This window comes from Neofelis nebulosa, chromosome 4 (genome assembly GCF_028018385.1).
Source record: "Neofelis nebulosa isolate mNeoNeb1 chromosome 4, mNeoNeb1.pri, whole genome shotgun sequence".
In the NCBI taxonomy this organism is placed as follows: Eukaryota; Metazoa; Chordata; class Mammalia; order Carnivora; family Felidae; genus Neofelis; species Neofelis nebulosa.
Window position 1 is genome coordinate 75,408,128 of NC_080785.1, and position 17,445 is coordinate 75,425,572.

General features: G+C 37.9%; 1 protein-coding gene across 8 annotated transcripts in view; it reads right to left on the reverse strand.

The window, feature by feature from the left end:
* CDK14 (cyclin dependent kinase 14) overlaps positions 1-17,445 on the reverse strand; it is a 633,696-nt gene that overhangs the window by 484,931 nt on the left and 131,320 nt on the right. The window contains exons 1-2 of one of the 8 annotated variants that reach the window (XM_058725148.1): positions 8,764-8,880; positions 8,315-8,412 (exon numbers count right to left, since the gene is read on the reverse strand). The exons of 6 other annotated variants lie outside the window; for them this stretch is intronic. The gene's annotated coding sequence lies outside the window, so the exon portion shown is untranslated. Of the gene's footprint in view, positions 1-8,314; positions 8,413-8,763; positions 8,896-17,445 lie in introns of those variants that run through there. One more of the 8 variants, XM_058725147.1, reaches the window with a different exon arrangement.

The following is a 17,445-nucleotide window of genomic DNA, read 5'->3' on the forward strand; positions in this document are numbered from 1 at the left end:
AAAATGATTTTAAATAGATCAACTAGGCCAGACACATAAATTCACTTCTTTGTGCTTCCTTTTATGTTCCATTTCCCTTAAGATTTTAGGTTTAGCAAGCAGGCAGCCAGGTTCACACCACGAACACTTCTCCTGATCTCTCCAGTCTCTGTGGGTCTCCCTTCACTCCAAAATCCTGGCATTGTTTCTCAGTGATGGCATCCTGGGCCTTTGGCTGACAAATTATTTGCAAGCAGCATGATGCAGCAGGTCACATGGTAGGATGTTTGGCAACCCTCGCTCTGTCTACTAAATGCCAGTCGCGTCCTTATGTCACTGACACAACCAAAAATGCCCATACAAAAGAACATCATCATCTTTAGATTGTACTTCATAATCTGTCACTTAAATATATGCTGTTTTACATGCTTTCATATAAACCACTGTGTAACTTATTTTCATGTGTTCGGTTTATTCTGCTGGGATGGGAGGAGGTCTTTGTTTTGCTCTATTATGTGTTCATTATATTTCTGTGACCAGACTGTAAACACCTTGAACACAGAAATCATTATCTTCCTTTCCTTTAAATATTGGGCTCCCCAAAGCCCAAAAGATGGCATGAAATGGGTATTCTGTTAATATTTACTCAAAGATGGAATGTTTTCCTTACTATGAGCTGTCCCCTTTAACTAAACATAGGCCAGTTAAAAAATTAGTCCTACCTACATAACAATGAGGCACCTTCTGAGCCTAGATCTCTTCCAGTCAATGAAAAGGCTTTCACCAGTTGTTCCTACTCACCAGAATTCAATGTCTATTACTGTGATTTAATTTAAAAATGCTTATTTTTCTACTGACTGATTTCTTTGGGGTCTGACCTAATTTCATTTAAATCCTGAATCCACTGGCTAACGGACACAGTTGAATGGACGATTCTTGAGGACACTACATTCCTTTATGTCACTTCAGTGACTATAGTTTTGTTATGACCCTTACTGGGCTTCAAGGCTTACCACCAAGAGGCTTGATAATTGTTTTGCTAGTTTTATCATGAAATATTCACATGGTCTTCTCAGCAACTTAACCTTTAATATATATTACTAAAATAATTTGTTAGTTGCTTTCCCTTCTGTTATAATTATATTCCTGACTTAGATACACATGATACAGTCTGCTTACAGGTTTGCAAAGATAGATGCTTTTATTTACTAACTTGCAGGTTCTTGATTTCATCCAAACCATAATGATGGATTTAACATAAAGTTTAATGAACTGTGTGAACACACACAGTAAGGACAAAAATGCCCTCTTGATTGTTGGCTGTGGCCTATATAGATAGGTTTTTTGGAATGTAGCTACCTTTGGGAATCAGGATTTTATCTGGAATATTGTCTAATATTCTGCAGTGGACCAGCAGCACTGGCAATGCCTGGGATCTCAGCCCACCCCCCTTAAGTCCTACTGAGTCAGAACCTGTGTTGTAACAAAATCCCCAGGGGATTGGTTTGTATGTAAAAAGTTTGAGGTGCAGTGCTCTAAACCATATAATGATAGATTCTGCTGGTATGGCCAAATAAGAGATTGAGATTGTGAGAGAGGTCAGGAGTTTTAGAAGCTAAATTTGTTTCAAACTCTCGGTACCACAAGTGATAATCATTTCAATATTCCTTGTGTAATATTTTTACTCAAACTTCCCGCAAAAGATCGTGGCAATTTCAGCTAATCCTTTAATATAAATTTGAACTCTAAAATAAAATTGTCCAATAAGGTATACCCAACTTATTTATAAAATTTTTTAAAGTAATGGGATCAGGGGCACGTGGATGGCTCAGTCATTTTAGCGTCTGACTTCGGTTCAGGTCATGATCTTACGGTTTGTGAGTTCGAGCCCTGCATCAGGCTCTGTGCTGACAGCTCAGAGTCTGGAGCCTGCTTCAGATTCTGTGTCTCATTCTCTCTCTGCCCCTCCTCCACTTGTGTTCTGCCTCTCTCTGTCTCTCAAAAATAAATAAATGTAAAAAAAATCTTTTTATAGCAATGGGATCAGAGTAAGCAATAAGCATAGAATAAAGAATATACATGGGTCACAACAGCATACTTAACGTTACCTCCTGTGTAGAAATTTGTGAATTTACGTATTTCTAATACAGAAGCACTGTTTTGCCACTGGCTACCATATCTATGAAAAAACATTGCCACAAAATTATTCTAAGGAGATTTGAACCCAGAATATTACTTTGCTCTTTATTTACCAGAGTTTATTTGGTAGCTTTAAAAAACAGAAACAAAATTTTTAAAGGAACCTAACATGTGCAAAGAGTACCACATAGCCTAAAGGTCCTCCCCTGGGAGGAAAAAAAAAGACCAGCCCTTTGCCTATATGAAATACTAAACACGTCCTACCTCAGATTGGACAAGGGACATGAACTCCTATTCACAAGCAGAAGGGCACAGCAATTCTGCATTAGTTTGGGTGTCACTGTTTCCACTAAAAACATACTAAATATTCCAAAAGGGTCAAGAGGAGAAAAAAAAAAAAGGTATGTGAATTTTCTTTTTTTTTTTTTTTAATGTCTATTTATTTATTTTGAGAGGGAGCATGAACGGGGAAGGGAGAGAGAATCCCAAGCAGGCTCCACGATGTCAGCACAGAGACTGATACAGGATTTGATCTCATGAATGATGAGATCATGACCTGAGCTGAAATCAAGAGTCGGAAGCTTAACCAACTGAGCCACCCAGGCACGCTGGATATGTGAATTTTCTGACTGTCATTTGACATTCATAATTATAAGCTGGTTAAAATTCCATCATGTAAAAAAACATAGCATTCATATCATATGGCCAAATGAATACATTGGGAGGTGAAATATTAGAATTGATATCAATATTACCTAATATCTACCCTCTCCCATTTATAGCCAGAGGGCTCAGAAAGGGGGCACATGATATGAGAATCCCCATAACGCAGTAAGGGAGTGGCTTTGTTGAGATTCCGCAAAGCAAAAGCCTATTCCAACCTACAAAATTCCCACAGCTGCAGTGAGGAATTAGAATACCCATTCTCGACAAAACAGAAGAATCAAGCTACACAAAGTGGCTCACAACGCATGGCTAATTAGGGTCTTCATCAAGACACTATTCCCTTACAGCTCTTATTCTAGAAAAGAAAAAGTCTGGTCTGCAAATAGGGACCTTTTTCCCCCCTCTCTCATAGAATGTACAGGTTTAAATATAGCTTTTCTTCTTATTCTGGTTTGTCCTGGGTCCTAACCTCAGAAAGGGAAACCAGAATGTGTTTTCAAAGGACCCCACATCATGCAGAGTTATGAGATTACCTGGCAAGAAGGAGTAATATTACCTACAGCAATTTAAAAATATCTACCATGGCAGAAGTACTAATAATCAGAAAACAGATCAGGCTGAACTCAGATTCACAGTTGTCTGAAATGATTAACATGGTCCAGGATGCTTTCCACCTATATACATACGCTCACTGTTTGAGGGTTTTTTGGATTTGTTTGTTTGTTTCATATCATGAGGACCAGAGAAACTGTCATTTGTCTCATTGTGCACATGATAGTCTCAGGTATTTTCTGAATTCTGTTTTGTTTCTCTTCTGAGTTTCATTGCACCATCCATAGCTTCTTTGTACTAAGCCAGGCTGGTTCTTCCTTTATATGTATACCTTTCAAATATCTGTAGCTCGCTATTCTGTCCCTCATGTAAGATAAAGCATCCAGAAGGCATAATAACATTAAAAATGGAAACTGAAAAAACACACTACTGGAGGTGCTGACTGATCCATTAGGGCCTGAATTTCTTTCCCCTGGTAACCATATGAACAGCGTTTAAAAATAAAGATTATAAATATTTTTAAATTCCTTCCCTGGAGGAAAAATAAAATTGTGTACTATCGTTTTACTCTAAAACAGATGGCTATATAAATAAGTACAACTTCAATCTCCTCACCTACGATACCCATCTTTTTAATAAAATTTAGATTATTAATGCTTTAATAATAATTTAGTGACTCATGTCAAGAGTGATGTTATAAAGTTTAAAAGTTTAATGTTTTTATTCTAATAAAATAAATTGCGATGCAAACCTGACCAAAGAATTCAGAAAAATATAGGGCATCACTCAATATAGGATTGACTTTTGAAGCGCCTCAGATTTTCAGACAATCATATATGGGTCACTAACCACACAGAGCTTATGAAGAGAAACACAGGGAACAATGAACCTTTGGGGAGAAAATGGAAGTATCTTTCAATGCAGCTTTAACAAGTGGTCCATCTATTGTAAAGAGCTAAAATTTCAGCAATAATAAATCTGACAGCAATCCATTAATAATAAAGTCCTAACTGATTTCATGACAACCGGTTCTGTAAATCTTTCCTATGACTGACAAAAGTCAATAGTGACTCCGAACAGAGAGAGTGAAGGTGAATAGAACAGACTAGTTGGATACACATATCCTGCTGCTTGGCTGCCACCTAAAAATAAGCACTAATGCTTCCAGAAACATTGCCACTGTCCTCTTTGTATTCTAGCTAGACCTCATTTAGCTTAGGAGTAAGCCACAGGGGCAAACTTATCTCAGTTAGGCGGAAGAGGAAGTTTATGGAACATATACCTTTCTAAAAAACCTACCAGATGATCAATGGATAAATCTTCTTTTTATCCACTCAAACATAAGAACACTAAGAATTGCCAAATATGCTCAATAATCAAACGAACTGGAAAAGGATCTTGGGCAAGATAAATGCAAGTTGATTGAAAAGAGAGATGGCAATTAAGGATTTCTAGATGACAATGATAATGATGAGGGTTATTATTGAGCTCTTATTATATGACAGCTACTATGAAAGATGCTTTATAAGTAGTTCCTAAATCTCTACAACCAACCCATGAGGTATGATTACTATTCCAATTTTACAGATGAGTAAATTGAGGCACACAAGAATTAAGTAGCATGTCCAATACCATGAAGAGAGTAAGCACTGGAAATGAGATTTATTCCAAGACTCTGACTACAAAGCCAAACCTCTTGACCACTGGGTTGTCTTCCTTACATGTTCCCTGGGATTTGCATTTTGAGAGAAATAAGCAAAGAACAGACCTTGTCTGTAACACTTTTCTCTTTCTCCCTTTTCCTGGTGCAAAAGAATGTACTTTTAAAGCTGAGTAGAATAGGTGCTCTGTGGTTTAAGGCTTTCTGACCCATTCTCCCCTCATCTCTCACTATTTCTACCACCACCACCCAAACTTAACATGCATTTAACTACACTGATTCTGAATCAGCCTCACATCAAAAGTCAAGGCTGAACAGCAAGGTAGTTAGGGGGCGAAAGCATTAAGATCATTAAAAAGGACAGGCTGATGGGAAAGATGGAATAACTTAGGCATTAGACATTGCCATATTGAATCTTCCTCTCCCATATACGTTTGTGTTTCCTGAGTAGTATGTTAAAGGCATGGACATAAACCGCTGATCTAATTTATGAATCATTAAATCAGTTGATGGCAGATAAATGGATAGCTCTGGGAGCCTTAACTTGTTTTCTAAAAAGGATTCTTTATCAAACAAACAAACAAAAACAACCCATCTGGATTTAAGATAAGCAGTATCAGGGAGAAATCTGAGAAAGAGAATGCTACATTGATAAAACCAGGTTTACCCTATCCAATGGACAACTGCTGAATATGGCAAAAAGTTTACACTCTCTCCTATCCCTCTCTGCCCAACTCAGAAGACACATGTTTTTAGATGGAGTGTCCACTGAAAGAAGGCTTGCAGTACGTATCAGGAAACTGAGTAAAGTCTCACTTTCCCATTGGTTGAATGAATGGTGATGAGCCAATTAGACAACACACTTGCTGAAGAACCTTCCAATTCTAAGAGTCTTCCAATTCTATAAGAGGACCTCAACATGATCAGATAGAATAAGGGAAATGAAGCAGAGTGGGTGAAATCTGAATGTCAATGATGGCAAAAGCCACAGTCCAGCCTTCCATTGAATATATCAGCTGTCTGTTGTTCTCTATCACCAAAGAACTGACATGAAAATCTAAGTAACCCAATTACCATGCTCAATTACCAGGCCAAGTAAAGAATCCAAATGTAATACCCTCAGTACTACATAGATCATACCTTCAGTGCATTTCTATTCTTCATTCCTTGCTCCTCCCCATAGGCTTTTAGTTTTAGTATACCTAAAGTACCTACTATGGTGCCCAAATGGAAACTTGCTGTAGTGAAATCATATCAGGGGTAGGGAATTCTGGTGTTTCCCATGTAAAAAAGCATATATTAAAAAGTAATGAAATTCTGGCACAGGCTACAACACAGACAAACCCTGAAAGTATGCTAAGTGAAATCAACCAAACATAAAAGGATAAGTACTATACGATTCAACTTGATGAGGTATGTAGAATAGGCAAATTCATAGACACAGAAAATAGGCTAGAGAATACCAGGGATGGAGGGAGAGAAAATAGGGAGTTACTATTTAATGGGTACAGAGTTTTTCTGTATGGGATGATAGAAAAAGTTCTGGAAATGGATAGCAGTGATGGTAGGAAAACATTGTGAAAGTACTTATTGCCAATGAATTGTACACTTGAAAATGGTTAAAAAGATAAGTTTTGTGTTATGCGCATTTTATACCATAATCAAAAATGAAAAAAAAACCTGCTCTAAAATTTCTCCTTGAAATATTTTTAAAAAGAGTACATGGTAAGTTCCATGAGGACAGGCACTAGATATTTTTTATTCACGTGACAGAGTAGCTATACTGTCACACAGTAGACTCTCCATAAATGTTTGTTTAATAAATGATTAAAAGAAAATAGAAGGAGTCTCCTAAGGAGAAAATATAATATTTAAAAAGCATCAAATTTACTTATTCATGAGAAAGAATAAAAAGCATATTCCAGAGAAAAATACTAATGCCACTCTATCTAATCTCCCTCAGGGAAGGGAGAGTATCACTTCATTGGTACTTCCTCACAGCAGGTCTTACAATGTTTTAAACATAGTAGATGGCTAATAAATGTTTGCAGAATGAAGAATTAAAAAGTACATGATTGTAAAATCAATGTTATTTAACAGCCCTCCCTTCCCCTTTTTAAAAATTACTTACTTTTTACAAATACAATTTCTTCTGTAATAGGGTGAAAAAACAAACCTCATGGCTTATACAAAGTAAAGGTAAAAATATAAACAGCTAGAACATATCACTCTCAGAAAAACAACAATAACAACAAACACAGAGCACATCATCTGAACAGAAGGAAAGTTTTTTTAGGAAAAGAACAACTGAAGTATGGAAAAGAACAGCTTATAGTCCACATTGACTTTTTAGAAAGTAATAAATAGTTAAAATACAAGAAAACTTAAATTATCTTTGGAAGAAATCCAAACATTCACTTCCAGAAAGCAACGCCCCACCTTTACAATCAATAGTTGAGTAAATGTAGAAGGATATTTAAGGCTCCTAGTTGCCCGCCCCCTACCAAAAAAAAAAAAAATTTCTCTCACTTGTCTATCAAGTAATCAGGTGTTCTTTCTTAAAAATACTAATGTCACAAAATTATATACAACTGGCTTATGGCCAGCATGCCACAGCAAGTTACGGATGATTTTCTCAACTGATATTCACTATTTACATCATTTACATTTTACATGATTTGCTGAGTTAAAGTATACATAAGTGGAATATTTTTAAAGCAAAAAAAATCAAATGCTGACCCCCTTAGCATTCAGCATCTATATAGGATATGGATCCTAATAAATTCACCAGAACCCTGTAAGGTAGTAGTCTCACATTGAACAATATTATAAAAACATGTTCTTCAACTTCAACTGTCCCCCACCCCCAATACTGTGTGCCAATTAACAAAGGAAATAGAAATTCAACCCCTGTAGATATCAAGGTTTACATTTCTGTCTCTCAACTGTTATCTTCATCATAAGCAGGTAAGCATCATTTTGGAGTCGCCTGCCTGCTGTCCTAGTCCTTCATGCATGCAGGGGTTCTGCATTAGCATCCAAAATGCCAGCGGTCTACTATTAAAGCCAGCACTTCAAGCAGAACTGTATGAAGGATTATCGCTTCCGTACATGAAAGCATAACCACTACAGGTGTAATGATGCAAAATACCAGCACACTGACCTCTGCCAGGCAGCACAGACTTAAAGCAGGTACATTTCTGTGCTCCAGAAGGGAAGGGGGTGAAATGAGCAAGGAGGAAACCCCCTATCCCTAATATATTAGAGATGCTTATTCCACTCAGATCCTATCCAACAAATTCATGGACATCAGTTTACCCAAATGAAAGAAGTGGTCTCCCGTCTTTCACTGGCTTGAATCAGAGGGCATTCAGCCAAGCAAAGCCAGGCAAAACAATCTGTAAGATCTCTTTAAGCTGTAATAAATAAGACGAGTTTCAGAAGAAATAACACTCAGCTATGGCAAAGAAGCACAGACGCTAAACCTTTCCCTCATCTTATCACTGCTACCGGTGTTTACAAACTACAAGCAGTAGCCTTGGGAGCCTCAAGAGACTCTCCATGAGTAACCTCCTGTCAGATCCCTAATTTAAATACCCCCTTGATCAATCTGTGATGTTTCTGGCGGTTAAATAGAAGGGGGTGAGTAAAATGACATGCATAAAATGAATCCTTTTCAAGTTGTAAATGAGTGAGTCAGGATTCAGACTCGCCGAGATGCTCCAAATTAAAACCCCTGCTCTAATTTTAAGCATGCTCCGTCTTACCGTTCTGCTGTTGTCTCTCTCAGGCTGGATTCACCTGGAACTCTTTAACATGTCTCTAGCAATGTGTTTGCACCAGGCCAGGCTCACACAGCAACTGAATTCACATCTTTCTGCACTAGCAAGCTGAAATGGTACGGCCGTACTACAACCAAGAAAGGGGGAAGCAAAAGCAAAAAAAGAAAAAAGAAAAGCAAAAAACCACACACACACACACACACACACACACACACACAAAACAGAAATCACCTAAGAGAAGCTAATCTCAGTGGAATAAGACCAAAAATAGTTAAGAAGTATACAAAGGACATGCTAACATTTCAGTATCAATAGCTTTAACAGTTCATTTTTCCCAAAAAACCTAGTTGTGTTTTTTTTTTCTCCAAACACGATGGACTTGCCTGTGGAGTTCCCAGGAAGGCAGAGTAACCAGGCTCTGCAGCAGCATTGCAGCCAAAGTAACCGTGCATATGCTGTCCAGGCAATTCACAACACACTGTCTCTTCAGAAAGATATTGATTTGCAATGCAGGGATGCTTCAAACAAATACAGAATGGGAGCCAAACAGCTAATGGTGATTGCATAGGAGGAAAAACATTTAATCAAGGGGATGTACCTCATCATACTCAATTCAATTTTTTAAAAGCATTGGAGGAAGCCAGTAAGTATCCTGAGTGACGATCCTATTAAACAATAATCTGAGGTCCTATAGAAGGCCAATGAAGGCTACCATCATTCGTACTGAAAAAGCCACTAAAATAGTTTAATGTGTCTATGTGTATATATTTTTCATATGCAAATGGAGCATAATGAAAAATCTAAAATAACCATGCACCAAATAAATGAGGTTAAAAATGCACAGGTGTAGCACTTACAAACCCAAAGTGATAAAATACATAGTTATGTGCCTACAGAATTCTTGGTTAGAAGGGTTAGAGCTTATACCACTCTCAAAAGTAAAATGCCAACACAAACCAGATCTCACAATCCTTAGGTTAATTGTGTCAAGTCATACCACACAGTGCTGGGTGCTGGGTGGCAAGGAAGAATGCTAGAATGCTACTCTTATAGCGACCCCTACAGGATTGAGGTTGATCTACAATCCGTCTTTGTTGAAAGAACTTCTAGCCTCAGAAAATAGAATTACAAAAGGGTATAAATTAGGTAAGACACAAAGATACAACTGAGATATACTTTAGGCAAGAAATTTTAAAAGTCAAGTGTGAAATCTGACCTCACAGATATTTACTTAATTAAGAGATTAAAGTACAGAGGAGGAAACTGCTGTGTCAATGGTGAGTAGACCATATTCTCACAGCCCACAAGACTGGGTGCACTTACAGTCAGAGATCTCGGGGAAAAGCGTTTTCCTCTCACACCCTAATTGATTTAAAGAAATCATTTCCCACATCCCCCATTTACAAACCATCTTCATCTTTATCCTTTTGAATAACACTGTGAACATACTGAACTTGACTTTTTTTCTGCAACACAAAAGCTCATTCAAAAATCTCACAAAAAGTTCTTCAAACACAACTATTATGAACCTCCTTTTTCAACAAAGCCAAGAGAGAAAGCTACCTCCTTGCTATCTGAAAACCACTGAGTTACATGAGCATCATTTCTGCAGAAGGGACTTCATTCCAATAAATATTTCAAGAATCTGAGGTTTTGTTTGTGATTGCTCTACCCTCCAGCCCACAAAGACTCTCCTTCTTCAGAACCAACAGCACTTCTTCTTTAAATCATTTAAGAGCTAATCATATGCTTTCTCAAAACTCTTGTTCACATTTCCCCCCATTTTAAGGTCCTTGAGGAACAAACTCTATCAACTGCTCCTTTTTTTTATTGCCCAACGGCATATAACACAATGCTAGCCATCTAGAAAATACTAAATAAATATTTAAAATAATTAATAAATTTACCAACTCCATATTTTAGGGCTTAGATAATCTATCCCCTTCCCCCATTACTCCCTGAAAAATATCCATATTAGAAGTGTTATCTTCAGTCACTTGGTCTAAGCAGTGCCTATAGCTTTTTTCCTATAGAGTTGGCAGCTAAGGGCATTTATAATGTTCATGTTCATGAAGCTATCCTGTATAAGAACGAACAAACTTAACACAATAAAGTTTCTCCTTTATTTTTTCACGTATTCACTCAATAAACATATGCTGATACACACAGCAATGTGATCAGCCATGTTTTCTCTGCATTCAAGGAACCCAGTGAGTGGTTAAAAATAAAACAAGTGATTATAATATACTGAAATGTGTGTTTTGAGAGGACTCAGCTGGGTACAAATAAGGGTGGCTCAGAGAAGACTTCACTGAGGAGGCAGCATGAAGCTCAGTCTTCTAGGCACTGTCCAGGCACTAAGGAACAGCAGGACAGGACAAAAGGATCAGGGCCTGAAACTGGAAGCTGTCCAAGGAAACCACCAAGCAGTAAGTAGAGTGATGGCAGCTGTGAAGACTGAGGGAAAGATGGAGCAATACCACAGCATGACAGACCTGTATGCCATGCTGAGAAGTTGGGGATCTTATCTTACAAGAAGTTGCCATTTAATCCAACAGGAAGGTGCTAAAGGACTATAAACAGAATAGCAGCTAGATGGGATTTTTCATTTTACAACAGGGTAATAGTATTGAACGGTCTAGAGGGGTACAGGGGAGGCTACTCGGAAGACTAAGACAATAGTTCAGTCAAGGTCCTGAACCAAAGCAATAAAAATGGAGGTGGAAAGACAAAGGAGGTGAGAGACATTCACTATGCATTACTTGTTGCATGACTGGACAGGAGGTCTAATGGAAGAGGAATATCCAGCATGGCCCTGAATTCTTAGTACAATTAGGTGAAAGGTGGAATCATAAACTAAAGAAATGGATACAGAAAGAACAAAAGCTTGAGGAGGAGGGAAAATTATCACGATTTCAATTTTTACATGTTGAGTTTTAGGTACCTTTGGAACATCCAAGTGGACATGTTTAGTGGGCAACTACATAAGGGTATGGAGCCAAGAAAAAAATGGTCAAAAGCTCAGTTATGTGTCTTTGGTTAGGGTCTCCTGGAAATAGAACTGAGCCAGGATTATTGTTCACCTAATTTACTGAGGACAAGCTCAGAGAAAAGGAGTGAGGAGTCGGACAGGCAGGATGGGAGGAAGCAAGGAAGTGTGGTGTCAGAGGAAACAACCACAGCCAACGTTAGTCCCACCTGAAGCTAGACGGCTGGCCTTGTGTGACTCTGGACTGGTCATCACTGACTGAGGCCTGGACAGGAAGGGCTTCTGTTTCACCTGGGTACCCACTGACCAAGCAGATCTGGGCAGGGTACCCTCAGCGTTTACCACTCTATGTTTCAGCCACAATGGATAATTTTTTTTCTTTTCCTTGAAGGTGATTCCTCAGGAATCTGTGCTGCTCTCACTACCTAGAATGTTCTTCCTCAGATAATCCTGGCTGACTCCCTCTCATTACTCAGTTGGTTTTCAGTAATCTCCTCAGAGGCCTTCCCTGGCTTCCCCCTTCTGTCATTGCTCCTCCCTCACCATCACCTTGCACTGTTTTTGTTCCACTGTCTCATTTATTTATTTGTCTTCTGCCCCCACTAGCATATAAATGGCTCCAGAGCATGGACTTGTACTCATTTTCTCTCTGCACCTCCCTAGCCCTTAGGAGAGCACTCAGTACCTGTTGAATAAATATTAAGAAGAGCTGCTGCTGATGACAGTCGTTCAGACAAATTCTGTGGGCTCTCGTAGAGTGGAAACGGATGGGGGGCCTTGAGGAATGTATGGGAAGAATTTGTGGGGAAAATACAGTTTCACATATGTATATTGCTCTACAAGTTTGGTCATACAGCAGAAGTGAAAATAGAGGCTAGAAGGCAAAGCTGCAGGAAATTAATCATTGTGTTCATGTCATACAGGATTCACAATCCACTACTATTAAGAATATCTTTATTATAGGGGCGCCTGGGTGGCGCAGTCGGTTAAGCGTCCGACTTCAGCCAGGTCACGATCTCGCGGTCCGTGAGTTCGAGCCCCGCGTCAGGCTCTGGGCTGATGGCTCGGAGCCTGGAGTCTGTTTCCGATTCTGTGTCTCCCTCTCTCTCTGCCCCTCCCCCGTTCATGCTCTGTCTCTCTCTGTCCCAAAAATAAATAAAAAACGTTGAGAAAAAAAAAATTAAAAAAAAAAAGAATATATTATAGGACATTGAAATGTATGTGAAACCACACTGTGGAAGAACAGTAATAGAGGTTAAAATAAAAGGCCTATCTACAAAAGTCTTTTGTGAAAACATCATGTCAGTGGATATACAGGAAAAATATAAACAAAAACTGATGCGGGGGGGGGGGGGGTGCGCGGAAAGCTAGAATCTGACCTCTATTTGTTTAGGTCATTTCTGCAGGAAAACAAAAATTGATCCCTCGAACTATCTGCCTTTATATGTGATTTTTTAAAATTAAAAAATGTTTTGCACTTCCCTTACTTTTCAAATGAAATATAACAAACCCAGTCCAATCTTCAACTGATGATTGGGTCAATTATGAACATTAGTGACAGCCATCAGGGTTTAACAGAGAGTCTACAGGGACCTTGGCTCTTGCTCTCAAGACCTGACATCTGTGCATTCCTCTGCTTCATTTTTATGGTTCACTCCCTCTTTGCCATCAGGCTCTCCTTCTTAAGGTTCTGAATGTGCCACCTCTTGCTAACACTACCACACTCTTCTCAGTTTTGCCACAGTTCCTCAACTATCCCTACACTTGGACAACTAGTTAAACAGGCTTACCAGAACACTGTGAATAGAGGTTTTAATCAATAGGCAGCTAAAAAGCAGGACTAGGAATTTTCTCCTGAGTTGAAAAGTACTAGTCTAGTCACCCACCAACCGCAGGCTGTACACAATAGGCTCTGTGGTACATCTCACCTGGGTAGAAGCTCTTGTTTTGTATCAACCTACCTGGAGCCATCTCAGATAGGAGAGGCTATCAGATGCCTGACCTTCACATAAGTACAGTCTTAAAGACAGATTGTCTCCCAACCCAAAAAAAGAATGTGGACAAAAGATGTAACTGAAAAAGCCTTATTTTTAACCAAAAAAGGAAAAAGAAACATTAAATAAGGAAACTTTTTAAATATTAGGAAAGGGGAAAGAGAAAAGTCTACTTTATACATATAAATCTAATAAAATAAGTTTATCTTATGAATTAATTTCAATAAAATTTTAAGTCTAAAGGAAGAGAAAATAATTTATTATGAAAAGTGATTGAGAAAAGACAGAGATTTCCCAAAAAAGAGGTTGAATTTCAAATTATTATAGTTCCATGTACCCTAGCAATTTCTTTCTATTGTAAATTTTTACAGTGGAAGTTCATGTTATGATTGATTTTTAAATGTTCATGAGGTTTTTAGTAAACCCAAACCTTATTTTTGTAATAAGCTCTGAATATGTCATGACTTAATTCTTCTCTACTAATGCCAGGCATTGCTTAGACTTCCATATATTCAGAGAAATGTTATTTATTTAAAATACTTTTTAGGGGTACCTGGGTGGCTCAGTCGGTTAAGTGACTGACCGGCTCAGGTCACGATCTCACAGTTCATGAGTTCAACCCCCACATCGGACTCTGTGCTGACAGCTCAGAGCTTAGAACCTGCTTTGGATTCTGTGTCTCCCTCTCTCTTTCTGCCCCTCCCCTGCTCTGGCTCTGTCTCAAAAATAAATAAACATTAAAAATATAAAATAAAAGACTTTCTAAATATCTAAAATATCCATACATCATTCATGGCATTTCATGGAAACTTTAGGAATTTCTTCCTAATATTTACACAACTTTAAGTGATTCTGGAGGAGGGAAAAAATGAACTAATTTTACTTGTAAATACAGGTAATTCTACCACAACGCAATAAATCTGTTCCTGAAAAATGTTGCATCCTGTTAAATTGCACCCTAAAAATATGAGAGCTTATGGGGAAAATAAAATTGAGGGCAGACCATTCGAAATCCACACATCCAGAGCAAAAATAAAAATGAAATAACCCTAACACATACACACACACACACACACACACACACTCACAGGCCATATCCTCATCTGTGCCTTCTCTAGAGTGCTGACACTGGTTTTTGTAGACAACAGACATTCCATATTTGTTTCTTGGCTAGAGATAAATCCTATGCTGGTCACTATGAACTGCAGAAAATATGTCTAGGTGAAAAAAAGTTCAGTTATGAACATCATCTACATTGGAAATTAAAAGCCCAAAGAGACCTATAGCAGGGAAACTTTAGATTATGTGTGTTAAAAAGCAGCACGGAAGGCTGACTATCATGAGTCTAATAACAGAAACAGGTAGATACAGATTACAGTAATAAAAAGGCAAGCCTTATTTTTGCCTCTATTTTAAAAATCTGATGTCTGGGGCACCAGGGTGGCTCAGTTGGTTGAGTGTTCGACTTCAGCTCAGGTCATGATCTCATAGTTCTGGGATTTGAGCCCTGCGTCGGGCTCTGTGCCGATACCTCAGAGCCTGGAGCCTGCTTCAGATTCTGTCTCCCTCTCTCTCTGCCCATCCCCTGCTCACACACACACACACACACACACACACACACACACACTCACTCTCTCTCTCTCTCTCTCTCTCTCTCTCTCTCTCAAAATAAATAAACATTAAAAAAAATTTTTTAATCTGATGTCTGATCACAGTTCTACCTGTAACCAAGGGTTCAGTCTACTCCTTCTTAGGGAACAATTTTTCTCCTTCCTGTATGTTGTATTTTCTGGTTGTATATCCTCAATTACCCTGGATAACAACTTGCCTACAACTCAGTCTTTGCTTCTCAGTTAAAGTTTTAATCCTTGGCACATAAGATTTGCATCTGCATTAAAACAATATGGTTTCTATATATATACCTACACATATAAAAAATATGATTTCTATATACATGCCTAAATATACTTATGTATTTATTATTTATTCAAGTAACATATAAAATGCCTAGGTATTCACATGGCCTAGTGTAGTTTTTCCTACTCTCGCCCTTGCAAAATCAATCAGAGTTTTGATGTGCTACCACGCCCCAAGTATGTGAAAAGGAGAATACCCAGGTGTAAAAGTGATCTTACTATGACCATATTAACGGAAGAACAGTATCAGAGAGTTCTAGATGTGTAGCACTAATATGATCTTACAAATGTGAATTAAATTATAAGATTTCAGTGGCAGACACAAAATCCTCAGGTAGAAGCAAGAAGAAAGGCAAAAAGCATTGAGAAAAGATGTGAGGATTTTCTCTCTTCCTGATGTCAGGATGCCAGTATGAAGAGGCTACAAATCCAGGACCATCAAAAAGCTGCTTAAGGAGCGAAGCCTCTCTTTAAAAAAAAAAAGGTACTTAAGTTTTTTATGTTAACTATGAAAAGGGAAGAAAAAGTTTTCTAGTTCAGGGTTATGTCAGCTTTATTGCTTTTAGGAACTTTAGACCAGCTTTCTAAAATTCTACTTACAGAAAATCAGGAAAATCCCAAAGGAAGAAAACTTTTTAACTGAGCCTGCCAAAAAGACACACAGAAATAATTTTAAATCATCTTTGACATTTTTTAATCTAGAAATTCCTTGCCACTGATCTAGTATATACTGTAAATATCAAAATAAGAAGGATTTATTAAATAATTTTCTTCCTTTGTCTCACTCTATACCCCTAAAAAATAAAATAGGAAGCAGGGCCATAGAAAAGAATGGATAACAATGCTGTACATTCAACAATAAGCATGATAAGGAAAAGATAACCAACTGAAGAAACTCAAGACTGAAATTAAAATATGTGCTCCTATGTAATTTAATTAAGTTTCCTTTGGCCAATGTCTTGTTATTTGCCTTTTCAAGCTAATGCTGGTATAATTTAGATCATTCTGTGGTTTTCTTTTCCAGCTTTAAAATTTATTTATTTTTAACATTTTTTAAACATCTAATTTATTGTCAAGTTAGGTAACCTAAATTATATACACTGTACATATACTATATAGTATAGTATATACTTTTATATATATACTATATATATACTATATAGTATATACTTTTACATATATACTATTTTATATATACAGTATATATAGTATATATACAGTGCATATACTATATACTGTATAGTACAGTGGCTTCGGAAGTAGATACCCATGATTCATCACTTAACATACAATATCCAGTGCTCCTCCCAACAAGTGCCCTCCTTAATGCCCATCACCCATTTTCCCACCCCCCAACTCCCCACTCCATCAACCCTCAGTTTGCTCTCTGTACTTAAGAGTCTCTTATGGTTTGCCTCCCTCTCCATTTGAAACCACATGCACATCACCTTCAAAGAACTGAAAGCAAACCAAAGTAATCATTTGTCTAAGGAAGCACAGTCATATGATCATATAACCAGTCCAAACTCACTAGTGTAACAGAGGATGAGGTTCAAGGAAAAAATGTACAAGAGACAGGGATATTAACAGTTGTGAAATGCTTTCACTCCTACATTCTTTTCGGATCCAGTAAAACACCATCAACAGCAGCATTCAAATACTGTTTGAATCCTTTCAGCTACTCCTTGTGGAATGCATTACTTGAATGATTATTTTAAAAAGCTGGTTCCTGGAGTGCCCCCCCCAACCCGACACCATCCGCTACAGT